This window comes from Lotus japonicus, chromosome 4 (genome assembly GCF_012489685.1).
Source record: "Lotus japonicus ecotype B-129 chromosome 4, LjGifu_v1.2".
In the NCBI taxonomy this organism is placed as follows: Eukaryota; Viridiplantae; Streptophyta; class Magnoliopsida; order Fabales; family Fabaceae; genus Lotus; species Lotus japonicus.
Window position 1 is genome coordinate 16,151,981 of NC_080044.1, and position 10,837 is coordinate 16,162,817.

The 10,837-nt window shown below is 40.7% G+C and overlaps 2 long non-coding RNA genes across 2 annotated transcripts; both read left to right on the forward strand.

Moving 5' to 3' along the window:
* Window positions 1–429: 429 nt before the first annotated feature.
* On the forward strand, window positions 430–3,209 carry LOC130712230 (uncharacterized). The gene is made up of 2 exons (XR_009010870.1): window positions 430–1,486; window positions 2,919–3,209. It is a non-coding gene; the product is annotated as an uncharacterized LOC130712230 (long non-coding RNA).
* Window positions 3,210–6,658: 3,449 nt separating this feature from the next.
* On the forward strand, window positions 6,659–8,854 carry LOC130712229 (uncharacterized). Its single transcript, XR_009010869.1, has 2 exons — window positions 6,659–7,131; window positions 8,564–8,854. It is a non-coding gene; the product is annotated as an uncharacterized LOC130712229 (long non-coding RNA).
* Window positions 8,855–10,837: the final 1,983 nt, after the last annotated feature.

Consider the following 10,837-nt stretch of genomic DNA (forward strand, 5'->3'; position numbering starts at 1 on the left):
CTGCAAAACACTTCTTGAAATCATCCAACAACTTATTTTCTTCTTCACTAGGATAAATCTTCTCACTCTCATAAGTTCTATGTGGAAGAGGGAGATATATTTCTTGTTTGTTGTCATCATCATTAGAATTAGCATCAGAAGCAACATCGACTTCAAACTCGTTAACATCACCAGAACCATCAGTGCTAGCATCAAGATGAGTATCAACACAAGAATTAACTTCATCATCAATCTCCGCATCAACTTCATGTTGCAATTTGTGAGCGTGTGCGACTAGCAACGTGTTCAAGGAGGTAGCCATCTGTCCTAATTGGCCGGTTAAATTATGAATGGAAGATCTAGTTTCTTGTTGGAATTGCATGTTCTGGATCGCGAACTGCTTCACCAATTCTTCAAACGACGACTCTTTAGATGGTGGTGCAGGGTTTGCTTGTTGATGGAATTCCTCTTGTGTATAGTAGCAAGGTGGTGCATAAATAAGCTGTTGGAATTGCCCTTGTGGATGATAGCAAGGTGGGTCACACCAAATATTTTCAAAATTCTCTTGTGGATAGCATTGAGGTGACTCAAACTGTTGTTGATGGTTCTTGAGCAACATTTGTGTATCAGAAAATAGTAGCTCGTTGAGTCTGGCTTCTAGCTTATCATGTTTAGCTTCCATCGCTGCAAAAAAACTTGACAAACTAACACTTGTGTTTCGTTACTTTCAAAAATTAATTCCACTAGAAACAAAGATAATAAAAAAAACAAAAGGATAGGGAAAAACAACGTTAGTGGAAAAAGAAAAGAAAATAAAATAAAAATAAAGTTAGTAACGAGATTATATAAAAGAAATAAAAGGAAAAAGATAGAAAACGAGAAAAAAAAATATTAGTTAGCAACTAACGGAAAAAGAGGAAAAAAAAAAACATTACAAAAAAAGTAAGGAAAATCTAAACGAGATCTGAAAAAAAAAATGTTAGAAACAAAAGAAAAAAAAAGCAATCTAGTAATAATAATAAGAAGAATAATAAAGGGAAAGAAGATAGATAAGATAGCACAATAAAATAAAAGAGAGAAAAGGTAGAGAAAAAAAAAAATAGTGATCTAAAAATAGAAGATAGGCAAAAGAATTAAAAGAACTAAACTGATGGGCCAAGGGTTCGGGCTTGAAAAGAATATTGAAACCCTAGCCCACTTTGCATGGGGTTTAGTCTAGAGGGGGGAAAACCCTGTTCTTTCACAATCAGAACAGAACCTGCACAAACTCACGTAAGAACAGAAAGGGAAGCATACAGAAGAGAGAAAAGAGAGAACTCGAGAGAGAGCAAGAGAAGCCGCCGCCGCCCAAGCGATAACCATCATCGTGTAGCGCGCGCAAGGGAGTGGAGGAGGTCGCGCGCGAGGGAGAGAAGAGGGACGGCGAGAGAAGCTGAGAACGTGGACAGCAACGTTTCTGAACCGTGTTCATCACCAAAGCTTCTTCTTTTCAGACCAAGAACCCAAGGTAAGGGCTGGTCCTAGGATTGGGTAGATTGCCTAGGGTATTTGCCATGTTTTACTATGAGAAAAGCCACGAACATGATTGCTTTTGCAAGAGTTTTGTGTTCATGATGCTTGCTGTTTTTTTTGCCTTGAGATCTTGATGTTTTGCTTCTGATTTGAGATGAAATGTTGATGCCATGATTCTCCATTAATCATCACTACAACTACCGTTTCTTCTATGACTTTGCTTGATTAAAATGATTGAAGATTTATATGCTTAGATCTGCCTTTTGTGCTAGAATTGATGGTTATCTTGGTTCTGGAAATTTAAGCATGATATATGATATATGATATGTGGTTCTTGCTGCTGGAATATGGTTTAAAACTCTGGGACTTGAATGGTTGAAAAATTAATTTGAAGGCAAAAGTATCTCTGCCAGTTTCCTGTACTGGACAGCGAGTTTTGGAGCTTAATTACACCTAATTCGGGGTCTCAAATGAAAAAGGGATAAACTGGAAAATTGTAGATTTTCGAATTGGCTTTCTATGCATATAAAGAACATAATTTTTGGTCTAGTAATGAGGTCTGGAGGTCGATCTTAGTGACTGTTGCACCTGCTGTTTTTCCTGTTCCGGACAGTTAGCTTTAAGGCCTAATATCACCTAATTCTGGGACTCAAATGAACAAGTGTGTAACTAGATAGTTGTAGATATTTAAAATAGCTTTCTAGAAAGGTATCATACGTGATTTTTGGTTGAAAGATGCATTCTGTGGCTCTATTTTTGTGAAAGTTGTTTCTGCTGTCAATATGTTGAAGTTGCGATGATATATTATGCATGAGTGAATGTTCTTGCGTTCCTTACGTGGATTATATTTATTTTCTCAGTTAATGGTTCAAGGGTCGCTCACCTAGCCGTAATTCCCTTGTAACCCGTGAATGTTGTGTTGTGAAGGTTGTTGTATAAAGAGTATGATAAGACTCTAGGATTGACTTTAGAGACTTAACAAAGAGAAAAGTGTAATAAACTCGCTTGCAAGTAAATGTGAATAATTTGGACATAGGTCAGGTAGACTATGGTCCATGAGAACGATGGTACCTTGCACGCGAGGGAGTTATTTGGGTTGACTGCGGTCTCCCGTGAACCTTGTGGGCCGGTGTGGCTTCACGTGATTTGGTTGACTGCGGTCACCGTGAACTTTTGTGGATCATTGCGGCTCCACGTGATTTGGTTGACTGCGGTCACCGTGATAACCGTGCCTCTGCGGAAGCACGAAGATGGCCATGGAAGTTTTGGTGGGTTGTGTGAAGTGAGATTCCGTTAGTAACTGACTCTTTCCCATAAAAGACATATAATGTACTTATATTATATATGTTGTTGTTGATTTTGTCATTATCATTCTTTTTGTTGGACCTGACCCTGCTTGTTTGCTATGTGTTTATTTGGGGGGGTAGATGGTCGTGAAGATAATGGCGATGACTCATTCTTGGGAGTTGATGCTACGTGACGTGCCAATACCGGAGGACGACTACACTTCAGAGGAAGAGGAAGAGGCTAAGGAATAGGGTTTGGGTTGAGAGTCTTTTGTTTTCTGTTGGGGTTGAGAGTTTCCGAAGTGTTGGTATCGAACAATTTTATTGCTTAAATTCGAATGAACAAGTTTTGATGTAATCTTTATTTTCATTCAGGCCTTTGATTCGTACTCTTTACAGTTGGTTATTTAAAAAGTTTTACGATGTTGGTTACTTCCGCGTGTTTTTGGAAAGGTTATGTTTCAAGAGTTTTCGTAAAATGAAAGGTTTGTCATTAATTGAAGATTAATAAGTGAATCGACGAAAACTCTTTACGAAAATTGGTTAATTAGTTACTGTGTAACACTCGAGAAATCGGGGCGTTACATTGTGGTATCAGAGCTCCGGTTGAGAAACCAGAGCACTAAGGGTTTTGGGTTTACGAGTTTCCGAACTCGTTGGTGTTTTTGTTTTTGATAAAGATGTTTTCAAAGCTTCATGGTGAGATTGGGTAGACTTGTTTGCTAAGATGTTTGCTTGGGTGTGAGATTGTCTGTAGTTAGTATCATTGCCGTGATACTTGAGACTAAGTGTTTGATTATATTAAGATGTTTGAACTCTGAGATCGATTGATGGAATGTCAATCGAAGGAAGAGTGGGCTTTGGAATCCCTTTTGCGCCCCAAGGTGTACGCCTGTGTGCGTTTGTGTGCACCAGTGCTGTTGGTGAAGCAGAAGGATGGAAGGTCCAGACTATGTGTGGACTACCGACAACTCAACAAAGTGATCGTGAAGAATCGTTATCCGATGCCTCGGATAGACGACTTAATGGATCAACTTAGAGGAGCGGTGATCTTCTCGAAGATAGATCTTAAGTCAGGATACCATCAGATCCGAGTCAAGGAATCTGACATCCAGAAGACCGCATTCAGGACTCGATACAGGCATTATGAATATCTTGTGATTCCGTCTGGGGTTACTAATGCACACGCAGTGTTTATGGACTACATGAACAGAGTGTTCAGACCATTCCTGGACAAGTTCGTGGTGGTATTCATCGATGACATCCTAATCTACTCGAAGAGTAGAGAGGAACATGAGGAGCATCTACGCCAGGTGTTGGGCGTGTTGGGAGAGAAACAACTATATGCTAACGGCTCAAAGTGTGAGTTCTGGATGGAGGAGGTGAAATTTTTGGGGCATGTCATATCAAGTCAGGGTGTGGTAGTGGACCCTAGCAAGATCGAGACGATTCTGTCATGGGAGCAACCTAAGACGGCAAGCGACATCAGAAGCTTTGTTGGGCTTGCTGGCTACTATAGACGATTCGTCAAAGATTATGCAAAGTTGACTTCGCCGTTGACCCAGTTGACAAAGAAGAATCAACCGTTTGCATGGACGGAGAAGTGTGAGGCTAGTTTCCAGGAGTTGAAGAAGCGGCTGACCACCGCACCCATACTAGCTTTACCTAAGGAAGGATAACCTTATGACGTGTACTGTGATGCGTCACACAATGGTTTGGGTTGTGTAATGATGCAAGATAAGAAAGCAATTGCCTATGCTTCAAGGCAGTTGAAGACTCATGAGAAGAACTACCCCACACATGACTTGGAGTTGGCTGCCATAGTTTATGCTCTCAAGATTTGGAGACACTATCTCTATGGCAGTACGTTCACGATCTACAGCGATCATAAGAGTTTAAAGTACTTATTTGATCAGAAGGATTTGAACATGAGGCAGCGGAGGTGGATGGAATTCCTGCAGGACTATGAGTTCACTCTACAGTACCATCCGGGGAAAAGCAATGTCGTAGCCGACGCTCTCAGCCGGAAGGCTATACATGTGTCCTCAATGATGGTCAAGGAGTTAGAACTGTTGGAGGCTTTCCGAGATCTGAGCTTGGACGTTAAGCTCGCACCAGGAAGACTGAGTTTCGGAATGGTGACGGTGTCAAGTGGACTTTTGGAAGAGATCAAGTCTAGACAAGAGACTGATGAAGGGATAGCTGAGTGGCGAGACCGTGTGGCTCAGGGAAAGGCACCAGAGTTCTCTATTGGGAACGACAATATTCTGCGATGCAAGGGACGGATATGTGTGCCTAACGATGCAGAGATGAGAAGATTGATCCTGGATGAAGGACACAAGAGTAGACTGAGTATCCATCCCGGAATGAACAAGATGTATCAGGACTTGAAACTTCACTTCTGGTGGCCTGGGATGAAGAAACAAGTGGCTGAGTATGTTTCTACTTGCTTGACATGTCAGAAAGCGAATGTAGAGCATCAGAAGCCCGCAGGGAAGCTGCAACCACTAGATGTCCCAGAGTGGAAGTGGGACAGTATTTCTATGGACTTCGTGACGGCTTTACCTTTAACTCGGAGGAAGTTCGATGCAATTTGGGTTGTTGTTGATCGTTTGACAAAGACCGCTCATTTTATCCCGATCAACCTGAAGTACAAGGTGGAGAAATTGGCGGAGATTTATGTGGCTGAGGTTGTGCGTCTACATGGTGTACCGACCAGCATCGTGTCAGACAGAGATCCGAGGTTTACCTCTCACTTTTGGGGAGCCTTGCAGCAGGCCCTCAGAACTAAGTTGAGATTGAGCTCTGCCTATCATCCGCAAACCGATGGGCAGACAGAGAGGAAAATCCAGTCGCTGGAAGATTTGCTACGGGCCTGTGTGTTGGATCACAAGGGCAGTTGGGATGAGATGCTGCCATTGATCGAATTCACTTACAACAATAGTTTCCATGCGAGCATCGGCATGGCACCTTACGAAGCTTTGTACGGTCGGAGGTGTCGTACGCCCTTATGCTGGCATCAAGATGGGGAAAATTTGGTGATTGGCCCGGAATTGGTGCAACAGACCACCGAGGAAGTCAGGAGAATTCAGGAAAAGATGAGAACCGCGCAGAGTCGCCAAAAGAGTTACGCCGACAACCGACGGAAGGAGTTGGAATTTCAGGCCGGAGACCATGTCTTCTTGCGGGTTACCCCGATGACAGGTGTTGGAAGGGCAATCAAGTCCAAGAAGCTTACTCCGAAGTTTATTGGGCCGTACCAGATCACGGAGCGAGTTGGACCGGTGGCGTACAGGATCGCCCTACCACCGTTTCTATCCAACATCCATGACGTTCTTCATGTGTCGCAGTTGCGGAAGTACATGGCAGATGATTCGCATGTGATTACGCCAGACGACATACAGCTGAGAGATGATCTAACAATGGAGGTGCCACCCATCAAGATCGTCGACCGAAGCATAAAGCGCTTAAGAAACAAGGAGGTGCCTTTAGTGAAGGTCGTGTGGAACCAAGAGACTGGTGACGCGACCTGGAAGTTAGAGGATAAGATGCGGGAGTCACACCCCGATTTATTTGTAAACCCTTAAGTTTCGAGGGCGAAACTATTTTTAAGGGGGGTGGTATTGTAAGGCCCTAAGTTCAATTTGGAACAATTTTATGGAAGTTTGAATAAAATTGAAGTTTTAGCTAATGTTTGATAACTGGCAGATTAGAACTGTCAACTTGTGCGAATTTTTAGAGGGTCTTAACGACTTCATTTGGGAAAACTTCCTTCATGAGAGTTGTAGCCCTTTAAGTTAAGAAAATTCTCGATGTGGTTTCGTGTAAATCCGATATCTGTAGCTCCAGATCTCCCTGTTTTAATGAGCAAAGGTCGGGCTGTACAGTACCAGCGAACTAGATGAGGAGTTTTTATTTTAATTCCGATTTTGCTTCTGTTTTTACATAGAAGGACTTGGGTTTTAATTGAGTTTAGACCAGATTAAGAACTAAACTGATGGGCCAAGGGTTCGGGCTTGAAAAGAATATTGAAACCCTAGCCCACTTTGCATGGGGTTTAGTCTAGAGGGGGGAAAACCCTGTTCTTTCACAATCAGAACAGAACCTGCACAAACTCACGTAAGAACAGAAAGGGAAGCATACAGAAGAGAGAAAAGAGAGAACTCGAGAGAGAGCAAGAGAAGCCGCCGCCGCCCAAGCGATAACCATCATCGTGTAGCGCGCGCAAGGGAGTGGAGGAGGTCGCGCGCGAGGGAGAGAAGAGGGACGGCGAGAGAAGCTGAGAACGTGGACAGCAACGTTTCTGAACCGTGTTCATCACCAAAGCTTCTTCTTTTCAGACCAAGAACCCAAGGTAAGGGCTGGTCCTAGGATTGGGTAGATTGCCTAGGGTATTTGCCATGTTTTACTATGAGAAAAGCCACGAACATGATTGCTTTTGCAAGAGTTTTGTGTTCATGATGCTTGCTGTTTTTTTTGCCTTGAGATCTTGATGTTTTGCTTCTGATTTGAGATGAAATGTTGATGCCATGATTCTCCATTAATCATCACTACAACTACCGTTTCTTCTATGACTTTGCTTGATTAAAATGATTGAAGATTTATATGCTTAGATCTGCCTTTTGTGCTAGAATTGATGGTTATCTTGGTTCTGGAAATTTAAGCATGATATATGATATATGATATGTGGTTCTTGCTGCTGGAATATGGTTTAAAACTCTGGGACTTGAATGGTTGAAAAATTAATTTGAAGGCAAAAGTATCTCTGCCAGTTTCCTGTACTGGACAGCGAGTTTTGGAGCTTAATTACACCTAATTCGGGGTCTCAAATGAAAAAGGGATAAACTGGAAAATTGTAGATTTTCGAATTGGCTTTCTATGCATATAAAGAACATAATTTTTGGTCTAGTAATGAGGTCTGGAGGTCGATCTTAGTGACTGTTGCACCTGCTGTTTTTCCTGTTCCGGACAGTTAGCTTTAAGGCCTAATATCACCTAATTCTGGGACTCAAATGAACAAGTGTGTAACTAGATAGTTGTAGATATTTAAAATAGCTTTCTAGAAAGGTATCATACGTGATTTTTGGTTGAAAGATGCATTCTGTGGCTCTATTTTTGTGAAAGTTGTTTCTGCTGTCAATATGTTGAAGTTGCGATGATATATTATGCATGAGTGAATGTTCTTGCGTTCCTTACGTGGATTATATTTATTTTCTCAGTTAATGGTTCAAGGGTCGCTCACCTAGCCGTAATTCCCTTGTAACCCGTGAATGTTGTGTTGTGAAGGTTGTTGTATAAAGAGTATGATAAGACTCTAGGATTGACTTTAGAGACTTAACAAAGAGAAAAGTGTAATAAACTCGCTTGCAAGTAAATGTGAATAATTTGGACATAGGTCAGGTAGACTATGGTCCATGAGAACGATGGTACCTTGCACGCGAGGGAGTTATTTGGGTTGACTGCGGTCTCCCGTGAACCTTGTGGGCCGGTGTGGCTTCACGTGATTTGGTTGACTGCGGTCACCGTGAACTTTTGTGGATCATTGCGGCTCCACGTGATTTGGTTGACTGCGGTCACCGTGATAACCGTGCCTCTGCGGAAGCACGAAGATGGCCATGGAAGTTTTGGTGGGTTGTGTGAAGTGAGATTCCGTTAGTAACTGACTCTTTCCCATAAAAGACATATAATGTACTTATATTATATATGCTGTTGTTGATTTTGTCATTATCATTCTTTTTGTTGGACCTGACCCTGCTTGTTTGCTATGTGTTTATTTGGGGGGGTAGATGGTCGTGAAGATAATGGCGATGACTCATTCTTGGGAGTTGATGCTACGTGACGTGCCAATACCGGAGGACGACTACACTTCAGAGGAAGAGGAAGAGGCTAAGGAATAGGGTTTGGGTTGAGAGTCTTTTGTTTTCTGTTGGGGTTGAGAGTTTCCGAAGTGTTGGTATCGAACAATTTTATTGCTTAAATTCGAATGAACAAGTTTTGATGTAATCTTTATTTTCATTCAGGCCTTTGATTCGTACTCTTTACAGTTGGTTATTTAAAAAGTTTTACGATGTTGGTTACTTCCGCGTGTTTTTGGAAAGGTTATGTTTCAAGAGTTTTCGTAAAATGAAAGGTTTGTCATTAATTGAAGATTAATAAGTGAATCGACGAAAACTCTTTACGAAAATTGGTTAATTAGTTACTGTGTAACACTCGAGAAATCGGGGCGTTACACCTAAACTAAGCGATTAAGAAACAGTTACGAACTAACATGAACTAAGCGAACATGCATCAACTCTTATTTCTAAAACTACGGAATTAAGCAAACCCTAGATCAGAAATAAAGATGAAGAGAATTAATAAAGAAGGAATTTGCATTAAGAACAAAACCTCAAGTTTGCAAACACAAGAATATTAAAAATCCTAAGACTAACTATGGAGTTTAGCAACTCATACTAGAAAAGATGGAGAGAGATATTAGGAGAAGGTGGAGGAGGTGATGGTGAGATGTGGTGAGGTGGTTAGGTCTAACAAAAGCCTAAACTCACTTATTTATACTAATAAATAAACTTGTTCATCAAGTAACAATCTTTGTTATCTAAATCTTTTCTAAATCTTCACAAAATCGGGCCCACATAAAGGAGTAAGCTGCTGAACAATCAGGCATTCGCGGGTCTCACAAGAAGTCTGAATCTTCAATTGAGGCAAACATGAGAGTTGTAGATCTTTAAGTCAGCTTCGCGGGCCTTCAATCGGATCCTAATTCGGAGTTCTGTAGCCCAAGATATGATCATTTTAGTGCAGACTGTTCCAGACTCGCAGAATTAGCGACAGCAACTTTGCAAGGCAATTCTGACCATGGTAGAAGCTTGTTCTCGAATTTTTCTGAACATAAAAGTTGTAGGGCTTCGAGTTAGCTTTCCAACGACATATTATAGGCCTTATTTCGATATTTCTAGCTCCATATTCAATCTGTTCTAGCAAAACAGTCACAGAAACTAAAAGTGTAGAATTAAGCACTTTTCCATGAATAATCCAAATAAACACTAATGGTCAAAACATGGCTAAGTCATAACAATTAAGCACAAAAATATATATAATGAAGCTTAGAAAGACACACGTAAAGTGCATTAATTATGCGCTTATCAAATACCCCCACACTTAACCTTTTGCACTCCTGGGCAAAACTTAACTTCAAATAAGATTCAGAAAATCAATTATGATAACAAGTACTTCCTAAAACATAAAAACTCAGCTCACACTTATCTTTGAGAAGTAGAAATTCAGGTTTATGAGCAAGAAAACAACCACTTCACTTTCCACAGAGATTAGACAAACCAGAACTCCATCACCTACATTCCAAGCCAACAAGTATTGCAAATTGTACATCAAAGTTGGATGCAAGTGTTATGCTCTCTACTCTCAAGTGTTTAGACTTGTGTTTAATCATGCTTAAGAAACTCTCATCATCTCAAGAAAACATGTATCTATCATAGGCTTGAGAAGATTCTAACACTACTAATTAAATTGAACAAATGCACACAAAGATCAAAGGACTTTTCAAGGTTGTAATGAGGCTAAGGTCAAGGAAGGATTTATGGAAGATATTCAGAGTTAAAACCTTAGGAAAAATAAGAGCAATGGGGAAAAATTCAAATTAAACTTACTCACAACCCCAAGAATTAACACATTCTTCCTTTTACAACTTCATTTTTTCAACTTCCACTTCCTTTTCTTTCTTTAGTACCTTCCTTCACTTTGTAACTAAGACTTAATGAAAACGTTAGAAATATCTAGATTCTGAGCTAAATAATATAAGAGTTCAGAGTGAAGGCGCATGACATAGATGAAATAAAATAATCAGAGCGCATAAGATTTCAGAGTCAACGATAAGTGGTATCAGAGTCAAATAGAATCACTTCAGAGGAAGTGAAATGTATTCCTTGTATTTGCCCAGTGACACATCTATGGTCATAAAGGTGGAACTCTTAAATTCTCCAAAATAAATCACACTTACACATCAAAAACTAGGTGTACTCCCCCTTTTTGTCATAAGCAAAAAG